We start from the raw sequence: 13,112 nt of genomic DNA, 5'->3' as shown, positions 1-13,112 counted from the left end.
CAGCTGATAAAAGAAGGAAAAATAAACTAAAACATCAGGAAACAAACAGGCAGGGAATAAATCAGCCTCCTTCAACACATGAAGGGGCCTTGGAACCGCTGGGCTTGCTTGATGCAGGGACTTATATTTCAATCCAGCCTTGCCAGCCACTGGAGTTTCAACAGTTTGCAGCCAGGCCCCCCAAAATCATGAGGGTTTTAAAAAAAATAATACATATACGGGATCCCTTTTATTTGACTTCTGGTTTTGGAACCATTAGGGTTTGCATTTGTCTCCACAACCCCAAGGAACAGAAATGAGATTTTGGTGTATTCACATGACACCAGGGCTTTAAGAAAAGCGTCAAATATTGCACGGCTTGTGATAAACCCCTGAAAACTGGCAACACTGTGATCGCCACAGATTCATAGACTTGAGGCCAGAAAGGACCATTAGGATAATCTAATCACACAAGCCAGAAAGTTGCATCCAGTGACTCATGCATCAAGTTTAACTTCTGGTTGAACTCCAGCATGGCTTTTAGAAAGTCGCCCAGTCTCAGGTTAAAGGATTCAAGTGACGCAGGAGCCACCAAATCCCAATGTAAATTGTTCCAATGGCTAATTGGAAGAATTAAGTAGGGGAAGCAAAAGTGGATGGGAACCTGGGAGGCAGTGACCATGAGATGGTCGAGTTCAGGATCCTGACACAAGGAAGAAAGGAAAGCAGCAGAATACGGACCCTGGACTTCAGAAAAGCAGACTTTGACTCCCTCAGGGAACTGATGGAATCCTTATTGAGGTTACAGGGACAAACCATCCCGATGTGTAGAAAGAATAGTAAATATGGCAGGCGACCAGCTTGGCTTCACAGTGAAATCCTTGCTGATCTTAAATACAAAAAAGAAGCTTACAAGAAGTGGAAGATTGGACAAATGACCAGGGATGAGTATAAAAATATTGCTCGGGCATGCAGGAGTGAAATCAGGAAGGCCAAATCACACCTGGAGTTGCAGCTAGCAAGAGATGTTAAGAGTAACAAGAAGGGTTTCTTCAGGTACGTTAGCAACAAGAAGAAAGTCAAGGAAAGTGTGGGCCCCTTACTGAATGAGGGAGGCAACCTAGTGACAGAGGATTTGGAAAAAGCTAATGTACTCAATGCTTTTTTTGCCTCTGTCTTCATGAACAAGGTCAGCTGCCAGACTACTGCACTGGGCAGCATAGCATGGGGAGGAGATGGCCAGCCCTCTGTGGAGAAAGAAGTGGTTCAGGACTATTTAGAAAAGCTGGACGTGCACAAGTCCATGGGGCCGGATGCATTGCATCCGAGAGTGCTAAAGGAGTTGGCGGATGTGATTGCAGAGCCATTGGCCATTGTCTTTGAAAACTCCTGGCGATCGGGGGAAGTCCCGGACGACTGGAAAAAGGCTAATGTAGTGCCCATCTTTAAAAAAGGGAAGAAGGAGGATCCTGGGAACTACAGGCCAGTCAGCCTCACCTCAGTCCCTGGAAAAATCATGGAGCAGGTCCTCAAGGAATCAATTCTAAAGCACTTACATGAGAGGAAAGTGATCAGGAACAGTCAGCATGGATTCACCAAGGGCAAGTCATGCCTGACTAATCTAATTGCCTTCTATGACAAGATAACTGGTTCTGTGGATGAAGGAAAGCAGTGGACGTGTTGTTCCTTGACTTTAGCAAAGCCTTTGACACTGTCTCCCACAGTATTCTTGCCAGCAAGTTAAAGAAGTATGGGCTGGATGAATGGACTATAAGGAGGATAGAAAGCTGGCTAGATTGTTGGGCTCAACGGGTAGTGATCAATGGCTCCATGTCTAGTTGGCAGCCAGTATCAAGTGGAGTGCCCCAAGGGTCAGTCCTGGGGCCGGTTTTGTTCAATATCTTCATCAATGATCTGGAGGATGGTGTGGATTGACCCTCAGCAAGTTTGCAGATGACACTAAACTGGGAGGAGAGGTAGATACGCTGGAGGGTAGGGATAGGATACAGAGGGACCTAGACAAATTGGAGGATTGGGCCAAAAGAAATCTGATGAGGTTCAACAAGGACAAGTGCAGAGTCCTGCACTTAGGACAGAAGAATCCAATGCACCGCTACAGACTAGGGACCGAATGGCTCGGCAGCAGTTCTGCAGAAAAGGACCTAGGGGTTACAGTAGACGAGAAGCTGGATATGAGTCAAGTGTGTGCCCTTGTAGCCAAGAAGGCCAATGGCATTTTGGGATGTATAAGTAGGGGCATTGCCAGCAGATCGAGGGACGTGATCATTCCCCTCTATTCGACACTGGTGAGGCCTCATCTGGAGTACTGTGTCCAGTTATGGGCCCCACACTACAAGAAGGATGTGGAAAAATTGGAAAGAGTCCAGCGAAGGGCAACAAAAATGATTAGGGGACTGGAACACATGAGTTATGAGGAGAGGCTGAGGGAACTGGGGATGTTTAGTCTACGGAAGAGAAGAATGAGGGGGGATTTGATAGCTGCTTTCAACTACCTGAAAGGGGGTTCCAAAGAGGATGGCTCTAGACTGTTCTCAGTGGTAGCAGATGACAGAGCAAGGAGTAATGGTCTCAAGTTGCAGTGGGGGAGGTTTAGGTTAGATATGAGGAAAAACCTTTTCACTAGGCGGGTGGTGAAACACTGGAATGCGTTACTTAGGGAGGAGGTGGAATCTCCTTCCTTAGATGTTTTTAAGGTCAGGCTTGACAAAGTCCTGGCTGGGATGATTTAGTGGGGGATCGGTCCTGCTTTGAGCATGGGGTTGGACTAGATGACCTCCTGAGGTCCCTTCCAACCCTGATATTCTATGATTCTATGATTCTAATTATCCTTGTATGGCCTGGCTCCACAAAGGTATTTAGACTCCTAACTTCCATTGCCTGGCTTCAGCTTCTAACCATGGGAACGTTGCGTGTACGTGAAAGGCTTTGCCTGTGTTAAATGTCTGGATCTGTTTTTTCTTTGGTGGGAAGTGCCCTGCCTCTGCACACACATTTCCGCTAGTTAATGTTTCTTTGGTCCTCTAGCAATGCAACTTCGCCTCCGTTGTTCCAATCTGGGGCAGGAGAGACGTCACTGGGAGATTTATTAAGAAAGGCCTCACAGGAGTGAGCCCTTGCTCTTAAAACTCCCCGCGAGTAAGCAGACTCACCTACATGAACTTGTTTAGTTTGCAGATTTCAGATCGTAACAACAACTCACCAGGCCAGGCAGCCTTCAAAGATCAGGTTCTTGTAAATATCTCTGGCTGCCCTGATCATCGCCACAGAAACGGCCCTGTTCTCCGCTGCCAGATAAACAGTCACAAATGTAAATAACCCCTGTTGTAATAATACTAATTATTTGATAGCCTGGTCCGGGGCTGGAACCAAATTTCCAAGGCCCAAGAGCTGGACCCATGAGGCTATTTTCACTAGGTCTCTGACTCTCTCCAAGGTCAATCCATCAGCCCAGAGCTAAGAACAAGACTTCATAGAACCTCAAACATACGACACGAGAATAGATTTATTAGGTCACCCTAAATGGGAAGGAGTGATAATCAAGGGGTTAATTCTGGGGACTGTAAACCAAGCTGGGTTCTAAACCCAGCTTTGCCACTGACTTGCTGTGCGATCTTGTGCAGTGTCTCAGTACTTCCATCGCCTCTGCAGTACAATGGGGATAACAGGCCGGTGCTTCACAGCAGGGTTGTGAGGTGCAAGGAACGAAAGAAAGCTGGCTGGACAATTGGAGATCTTCAGATGGGGTGGAATCCATCCCCATGCAGAGGGACCAGAACAAGATCCACGCACCCATAAACTCTGTGGCCCAGATTCTCAAAGGTGTTTAGGAGCCTAACTCCCACTGATTTCCTAACTGCTTCTGAGGATCAGCCTACTTGATGCACAGGAGAATTTGCTCTGCAAAGGAGTGAATTTCTCCCCGCTCTCCCCATCACCTACCGGTCAAGGCTGCAGACTGTGTTGCCATCTCTATTGATTCAGTAGTCCCTGGCTAAGCCTGGGAAGCAGTGGGGTTGGCTTATCTAGGAGCAGGGTGTATTTTTGACCAGCCTGTTTTGTGCAGTCCATTCAGCCCCTTTTCTTCTTGTTAGAATAATTTTTATTGCAATATGTCCCCCTCTGCACCTGCCCCCTGTGCCACTTGCCTGGTCGGTCTTCTTTCCTTTGTCTGCCCCCTCCCTGGTCGTGTGACTGCTATGGTACAGCCCCTGCAACTCAAAAACCAGCCTGACCTAATTTGAATCAGTGCTATTGAATCCTTTCTTGTTTTATCTCCCGGCACAAGGGATGTGCTCCCAGTTCTATGGGTGGCCCAAATGAATGGCTAATTGGAGGTATTGTGAAGGCAGCTTTGTCTTTCAGCTCTGGTTGTCAACTTCCCTGCTTGATGGGGCTCTGAGCTCCCCTGAATGTCTCTCCATTCTCATGTAACAAATCATGCCGACTGTTGGGGCGGGGGGGGGGCGGGGGGCAGACGACTTTGGAGTCATTATGGTTTGTCACCTAAACAAAGTAGAGCATGACACCACTCATTACACCAGTGAAAAAGCCAGTTTAGAAGGGGGTAATTCAGCCAGTGCAGTGACTGGAGCAATACACAGGGTCATTTACCCCTCACATCTAAATTAGCCCCTGCATGCTCTTTTACTGTTGTTTATACAACATTGAGAGGCTTGCAATTTAAACAGACAAAAGGCAGGAGGGGAAACCACCTGCCCTTGGTCTCACAGCAGAATGGGAATAGATTCTAGGTGTCCTGATTGCGAGGCCAATGGCCTACCCACTGGGCAGCACCACCCCTCTCTGTTTTACTCTTTCTCGTTGGGCCCATCTAGATTATGAAATTGATCAGATTTAAGCCTGTTTATTGAATGTGGCTAGAGTGACTGCAATGGGGTGTTGGTCCTTGTGGTCCCTTCGTGCCTCTCTGGGATTTTTTTGGGGCCTGCTTCTGCTCCTACGACTGCTGCAGGGATTGGATCCACTTGTGCCCTGCCGTCGCCTGGGCTGTGCTGTCTGTGTGAGGCACAGCACAGACTCTGCCCTGTCCTGTCTCCAAAGAGTTCACTTATTCTTGGAGTTAAATAGGTCTTCGCGGTGTGGCTTGAAACCATCTGGTCTTGTCCAGACTGATATTCTCCCACCAGCTCTGCTGGTGCATGAAAAGGTGGGAACACTCCTCTGGCCTCTGTTTCTTTCACCATCGGGTCAGCTAGATGGGCTACACTGTTGGTTTCACGGCTGTTAACCCCACAGGGGCTATGCTGGCAGTGGTGGAATGCTGGGAGACATTAACAAAAATGTGAATGCAGACACGGTCCCACAGCTTCAGTGTGGCTACGGAACATAATTTAAGATCCAGACCCTACCACAATCTGAAAGCATGTTTACAATATTGCCAACCCCCAGACTCATGAGCCAGGTCCTCAAAACATCACGAGATTGGCTTAAAAATCACGAGATTTTAAAATAAATAAATAAATGGGGTTCTTTTGATTTGCCTTCTGGAATCTGAGCCTTTGGGATGCATTTGCAAGCTTTTCTCTGCAGCCACCAGGGCGAGAAGCTTACTTTGTTTAAAACATGGAAGCCAAGATCCTTATGTAACCTCATGACTGCAAGAGCTGGGGCTTTCAGAAAAACTCCAAATATTGTGAGACTCACCATGAAATCATGAGATGATTTGCAGATGATACAAAACTACTCAAGACAGTTAAGTCCAAAGCAGACTGCGAAGAGCTACAAAGGGATCTCACACAACTGGGTGACTGGGCAACAAAATGGCAGATGAAATTCAGTGTTGATAAATGCAACGTAATGCACATTGGAAAACATCATCCCAGCTATACATATAAAATGATGGGGTCTAAATTAACTGTTACTACTCAAGAGAGAGATCTTGGAGTCATTGTGGGTAGTTCTCTGAAAACATCCACTCAATGTGCAGCGGCAGTCAAAAAAGCAAACCGAACGTTGGGAATCATTAAGAAAGGGAGAGATAATAAGACAGAAAATATCATATTGCCTCTATATAAATCCATGGTATGCCCACATCTTCAATATTGCGTGCAGCTGTGGTCGCCCCATCTTAAAAAAGGTATATTGGAATTGGAAAAGGTTCAGAAAAGGGCAACAAAAATGATTAGGGGTATGGAACAGTTTCCGTATGAGGAGAGATTAATAAGACTTGGACTTTTCAGCTTGGAAAAGAGATGACTAAGGAGGGACATGATAGAGGTCTGTAAAATCATGACTGGTGTGGAGAAAGTAAATAAGGAAGTGTTATTTCCTCCTTCTCATAACACAAGAACTAGGGGTCACCAAATGAAATTAATAGGCAGCAGGTTTAAAACAAACAAAAGGAAGTATTTCTTCACACAACGCAGTCAACCTGTGGAACTCCTTGCCAGAGGATGTTGTGAAGGCCAAGACTGTAACAGGGTTCAAAAAAGAACCAGATAAATTCATGGAGGATAGGTCATCATTGGCTATTAGTCAGGGTGGGCAGGGATGGTGTCCCTCGCCTCTGTTTGCCAGAAGCTGGGAATGGGCGAGAGGGGATGGATTGCTTGATGATTCCCTGTTCTGTTCATTCCCTCTGGGGCACCTGGCATTGGCTGCTGTCGGAAGACAGGATACTGGGCTAGATGGACCTTTGGTTTGACCCAGTATGGCCATTCTTATGTTCATATGAGAGTTGGTGATACTGTGTTTGTCACTGGCTCAGGGATCAAACTAGGTGATTGAACTCCCAGACAAGGTCATATTTATTGATAGGTCCTTAGTGAATGGAGCCTTCTTTGGAAAAAGATATTCAGGACAATGTTCGGGAAGGCAGCCCTGATGGTGGCAAAAGGCTTTGGTTTATTCTGTCCCTTCATTGGCAGACCTAGTCATTCGGCCTCAGATCCAGCCAGGAGCATAAGTAAGTTTAAACCCATGATTTAGCCCCTCTGAAGCCTACAGTAAAGTCAAAGGGACTGCTCATGCGTTTAGAGTCACTTGTGTTCAAGTGCTTTCCTGGATCAGGGCCAAGGACTGATGTAACTGTGTATGGAACCCAGATACCATGGTGCCAGGTGAGGCAGAAAAGCCTAGATCGAGAGAGAGATTCATTCAGTTCACGTGTGAGTCTCTCTGATGAGTCACTCTCCAGCATACGGTTTTCTTTTCTAAAATTGCGCTGGCAGTGAATTTCTACAGGCATTGAAACATGTCCTTGAGGAGCATAAAGCCATAGACACGGCCTCAGCTCCAATCTCACCAAGACCTATCCAAATAGATGTCCCTGGAGCCGGGTTCACGTTGACATACACTGGCAGGTGTTCAAACAGCCTCCTTCATCTCGTGGCTGTTCCCCAGCAAGAGCTGCACTCACTTACAGAGACACAGGCATAAACGTTCCAGTCTTACAGGAAGAGCTGGCTTCCTCCTCTTGCCTACCGGAACAGTGTCCACATATGGACTTTGTGTGTATGTCCCGATTGGGGAAGAGGTGGTTAGAGGAGATCAGTGCTGGGGTATGTTGCATGCACAATATTGTGCAAGCTCTGATTTCCAACAGGAGGGATTTTTCTTGTGATGAATGGCAGTTTCTTTTTGCTCTTCATCAGGACTTATAGCCCAGTAGGGATCAAAGTGGTGCAAGGAAGCACAGCTCTTACTGACATTGATGGGGTTGCATCTACTTATACCCAGCACTGAGCCTGGTCCTTAGAGCTATCCGTACCTTTTGGTGCAGAGGACAGATTGGGCTGGCTTACAGCAGTTCAATGAGCTACTACTTTTCCTGGGATGGGGCTTCCACTTGTGCTCCAGAATCCAAGCTTCAATTTATTAAAATAATAATAATAATAATCATGATGATAATTAACTCGTCAACCCTTATGGTAGCAAAGAAAAACTTCAAACTGTAAACTGATGCAGTGACATCTGCCTGAGTCTGTCAGCTGCCTGAAACAAGATCTCTGAAACAGGTGCGAACTATCCCTACTGTTTGCAATGAGTATTAACACTGAAGTCTAATGTCAGCATTAACTAGTTCACTGCTGAACAAAGCATGTAAGAAAGGTGAGGGATGACCGTGTTATGGAGAGCTGAATGGCCTCAAGTTGAGTGGGCAGAGTTGGGCTATGGGCGGGGCATGGGCTGTGGGCGGGGCGTGGGCTGTGGGCGGAGCTTGGGAGAACATCTCCACTCATGTTCGTTCCACTCTCAGTATTGCAAAGCCCTTTCAACATTGGTCCATGGTTAAAAATCCTGAGTTAGCCCCTCCCCCCCAAAGGCACGAGATTGGCTTGAGAATAAATCATGAGGTTAAAAAACTAAAATAGCATAAAAGTTTGGGGTCTTTTAATTTCTCTTCAGATTTCTGAGCCTTTAGTTTAGACAAGGGGCGTGTTTTCATGGTTAAGTGGCTCGCACACTGGACTGGGATGCAGGAAATGTGGGTGGTTTTCTTGGCTCTACCACTGGCCTATGGGGTGACCTTGGACAATTCACTTCCCCTCTCTGCCTCAGTTTCCCCATTTCTAAAATGTGGATAATGATGCTGACGTCCTTTGTACAACGCTTTGAGCTCTGCTGATGAAAGCCGCTATAGAAGGGCAATCTGGTGTTATTATTATTCATGCTTCTCTTTGCAGCCATGAGGGCTAGGAACATAATTTTGTTTAAAAAAATATATGGAAGCTGAGTGTCTCATATAGTTGTATGATTCCAGCAACTGGGGCTTTAATAGAAACACCAATTATCATGAAACCCGGTAGAGCTGGCAACATTGCATGGTGAGCCCTGGTTGTGGAAATAACCTGTTGGGTGACCTTGGGCACCTCTCTGAGTCTCAGTTTTCCCATCTGTAAAATGGGGTTAGTGGCGCTGACCTCCTAAATAAAGGATCCTTTGAGATCGATTGAAAAAGAGGTAGGGGTTATTATTCTATTGTGCCCAGTCCTGCTCAGGGTTACCCTGGTAGTGCTGCGTGGTGGCCACGGAGAGCAACATTTGGCCCACGGTGTACTGAAGCAGCTCTGCTTGCAGGCAGGGCTTCTGCCCAAGAGTGTGGAGCAGGCAAGGGAGTTGGCCCCGGCCGGAGTGGGCTACTCGAGCCCTCTGAATCTCAGTCAGGGCTCTGGCGCCTCCCTGCTGGCTGGCTCCATGCCTCTGACATCACCCCGCAGAGCTGTTGCCCAACAGCGCTCCCTCAGGACACCAGCAGAACTGCACCCAGCTTTGATGCGGCTGCAACGGAGGCTGATTTACTCCCCACACGGAGTTCCCTTCTCTTCCCCCTTCTCCAGCAGCAGGTCCCTCACTCCTTCAACCCACCCCCAGAACTCCTCCAAGCTCCCTCCACATCTGTAGGATCTCGCATTACTGCCTTCCCTACAGGCCCCTCCCAGAGTCTTGCTCAGAAGGCCAAGGACAGACCTCTTGTTGCTACTGTCAGTTGCTTGGAACTCTCTTTCCTGAGCTGTGGGATCCCTGCTCTGCAAGGAGGGGAAGGAAGGCCTGTCCTGTATTCCTACTCTTCTGCCGACACCTGGTGGCAGCTGCATCCACACTAGCAGCAGCTTGGAGGCGGGTGGGTTGCTCAGGGATAGCACACATGAGCCATACAGAATGCAAATCAATCCAAGGAAAATGCAAAGCTGAGACTCCCTGCCAGGCTGTCAGACAAATGAATCAAGCTGCTGGAATAACATGAGGTTGTGAATGTACCAGCTCGGGCTAGTCACTTCTTCCGTGGATGCCCTCTACTCCGCGTGGGTTGGAATGGCTCAGGGGGCTGCTTACAGGCCTGAAGGCGAGGGACTGGGGCTGGTAGTGGAATGGAGGATATGAATGGAAGATGCCTACTCTGGCCCAATTTACAAAGTGGCCCCTTATCCTAATTTTTAGAGGAGTCCAGCAAGATGCAGCGCCCAGTTGCTTCCTTGTGGGTTCTCAGCAGTTGTGAAAATCGGAGGTCTCAGGCCGGACACCACAAATATGGAAGCACACAAAATCGTTGGCCTCTGTCATTCTGAGCTGGGCTTGTCACAAAGGGCCATAAGGGAGATACGCGGCCCTTGGTCTGTGCATGGATCTGCAGATTACACGCATTTTAACCCTCTGCAATTGAGGGGTACGGGGTGTTGAAACCCCCTGTGTAGATATACGATATGCCAATACCACGGGATGGATCCCACAAGACAGCAAACACCCTCATTTCCCATTGATGTCAACAGGAGCAGAGTCAACTCTTCACAGGATCACGCACATATTGCTCTTTGTAGTTATTACTAACAATATATTATACTACTCATTAATTACAATGGCCCATATTCAGCCAAAGACTTGCCCATGTGCTTAACTTTAAGCACGTGATGTGTTGCCAACCATCATGATTTCATAGTATTTGGTGGTGCTTATTTTTAAACCCTCAGCTCCTGAAATCAACATGAGGCTCTCAGTTTTCATTTAAAAAATGTAAGTTTCTAGCTCTTCTGGTTGCAAAGAAAACCTGGAAATGTGAAGCAAGTGCACCCATAATGTTCTGAAATCAGAAGACAAATAAAAAAACCCAAAATTTCTATTTTTTTTAATCTCATGATTTTGGGGGCCTACCTCATAATCTTTCAGTGCTTGGGGTTGGCAAACAAGTGACAGATGTCAGTCACGTGGGTTAATGCATGACTGGAAGGCCGCCTTGGGCCCAGATCCTCAAAGGCTCATAACTGCCATTGAACATGATAAAAGCACCCCTGGAATAGAACAGTATAAACAAGAACCCATGCCTCAATTCATCTCTAGGCCCTGATTCTGCAAAACAATTATGTCTGGCCATAGCTTGATTGATTGATTTAGGTTATTCACACTCCTGAAGTTAAAACACAAACATTAGTGTTTGCTCCAATATGCGTTATGCACACGCTTAAGTACTTTGCAACATTGGTTCCAATAATACTTAGCATTTAGACTGCACTTTATAATATGTTCAAAGTGCTTTACCTACGCTGACTTACAACCAACTAATAGTGTTGCTTAGTTGTTATTAATAATCAACATTTATTTTAATAATCAGTAATGAATTAATAGTACTTAACTTTTAGGATCCCTGCGAGTTCATTGCAGGGCTGAGGTGTTGTATTGCTGTTTGTATCTCCAAAGTGATTTACGAATTTTTGCTTACTCTATTCACAGATTCGCAGTATTTATAATTTATATTATTAATAATCCAAATATTTTAGAATCAGTCACAAATCTATTATTTTTAGCGTTGATATCACACCCTAGTTTTTCAGCTTGTTTTGTGAACATTAACTACATTATTATTATGTGTTGTTAATTAATAATAAACCACCCCGTAATTAATAAATTAAGAATAATTAGGGCTTACATTGCACTTTATATTGCTAAATTACAGGTTTCAGAGTAGCAGCCCTGTTAGTCTGTATCTGCAAAAAGAACAGGAGTACTTGTGGCACCTTAGAGACTAACAAATTTATTAGAGCATAAGCTTTCGTGGGCTACAGCCCACTTTATCGGATGCATAGAATGGAATATATAGTAAGAAGAAATATATATACATATAGAGAACATGAAAAAGTGGAGTGAGAGGCTAATTCATTAAGATGAGCTATACTCTGTCCACATATATATTCAAGTGACACCATCATAGGACCTAATCACATTAGCCACGCCATCAGGGGCTCGTTCACCTGTACTTCTACCAATGTGATATCTGCCATCCTGTGCCAGCAATGCCCCTCTGCCATGTATATTGGCCAAACCAGACAGTCTCTACCCAAAAGAATAAATGGACACAAATCTGACATCAGAAATCATAACATTCAAAAACTGGTAGGAGAACACTTCAACCTCTCTGGCCACTCAGTAAAAGACCTAAGGGTGGCAATTTTGCAACAGAAAAGCTTCAAAAACAGACTCCAGCGAGAAACTGCTGAGCTTGAGTTAATATGCAAACTAGACACCATTAAATTGGGTTTGACTAGAGACTGGGAGTGGCTGGGTCATGCCACATATTGACTGTATTTCCCCATGTTAAGGAGCCTCACACCTTCTTGTCAACTGTCTAAATGGGCCATCTTGATGATCACTACAAAGGTTTTTTTCTCCTGCTGATAATAGCTCATCTTAATTAATTAACTTCTTACTCCACATTTTCATGTGCTCTCTATGTATATGTATGTCTTCTTACTCTCTGTGCCATTCTATGCATCCGACCAAGTGGGCTGTGGCCCAGGAAAGCTGATGCGCTCATAAATGTGTTAGTCTCTAAAGGTGCAACAAGTCCTCCTGCTCTTTTTACATTGCTAAAGTGCTCCTTGCCTTCTTCTTCTGTGTTTGCCCTGAGTGTGACTGCAAAATAAATATCAAATAACCTCTGGCGTCTAACATTAATTAATTACTCAGTCTTTTCAGCAGCAGCCCAGGACACACAGATTGTTAAGAGATATCAGGACTTATGACAGACCCTTTATCCGTCGGTTTCCGTAGTGTAGCGGTTATCACGTTCGCCTCACACGCGAAAGGTCCCCGGTTCGATCCCGGGCGGGAACATAGTGTACACTTTTTACATCTATTTCCTCAGTTTCATGCTCATTGAACATCAAGGTTTATGAACCAATAAAAAATATTAGACTAACGGTTGATCATTATTTACCACTAAACAATTAACGACTAGTGTTTAAATTTAATTTTTGAATGAATTAAGAAAAGGTAAACGATAGAGCTGCGTTGGCCGGGAATCGAACCCGGGTCAACTGCTTGGAAGGCAGCTATGCTAACCACTATACCACCAACGCGCTTCTGACAAAACTTCTCCCAGAGCCCTACAGGAGAACAGCACAACTCTGGGAATGTACCACTCGGTATGTCTTAGAAGGGGATAATGCTACGAAAGACTAAACCAACGCCAGTGTGGGAAAGAGGGAGGGCTAGGCAAGAGAGCGCCCAGGCTCCAGGAGGGGGACAGAAGCTTCTTTCTCTGTGTGCCCTCCTCCCATTAGGTTTAGTTCCCTCCCTGGACCCTCAAATTCCCGGTTGAATGGTTCCATCCCCCTCCTGGAACGTTGGCTTCCCCTCCCCATCGTGCAATGGTTGCTCCC

At 45.9% G+C, this 13,112-nt stretch overlaps 2 non-coding genes across 2 annotated transcripts; one reads left to right on the top strand and one right to left on the bottom strand.

The window, feature by feature from the left end:
• Positions 1–12,491: 12,491 nt before the first annotated feature.
• Positions 12,492–12,564, top strand: TRNAV-CAC (transfer RNA valine (anticodon CAC)). The gene has a single exon. It is a non-coding gene; the product is annotated as a tRNA-Val (tRNA).
• Positions 12,565–12,737: 173 nt separating this feature from the next.
• Positions 12,738–12,809, bottom strand: TRNAG-UCC (transfer RNA glycine (anticodon UCC)). The gene has a single exon. It is a non-coding gene; the product is annotated as a tRNA-Gly (tRNA).
• Between the last annotated feature and the right edge of the window lie 303 nt (positions 12,810–13,112).

Source organism: Eretmochelys imbricata, chromosome 25 (assembly GCF_965152235.1).
Source record: "Eretmochelys imbricata isolate rEreImb1 chromosome 25, rEreImb1.hap1, whole genome shotgun sequence".
In the NCBI taxonomy this organism is placed as follows: Eukaryota; Metazoa; Chordata; order Testudines; family Cheloniidae; genus Eretmochelys; species Eretmochelys imbricata.
The sequence above is the reverse complement of the archived record's forward strand: the minus strand, read 5'-3'. Positions and strand labels throughout refer to the sequence as shown.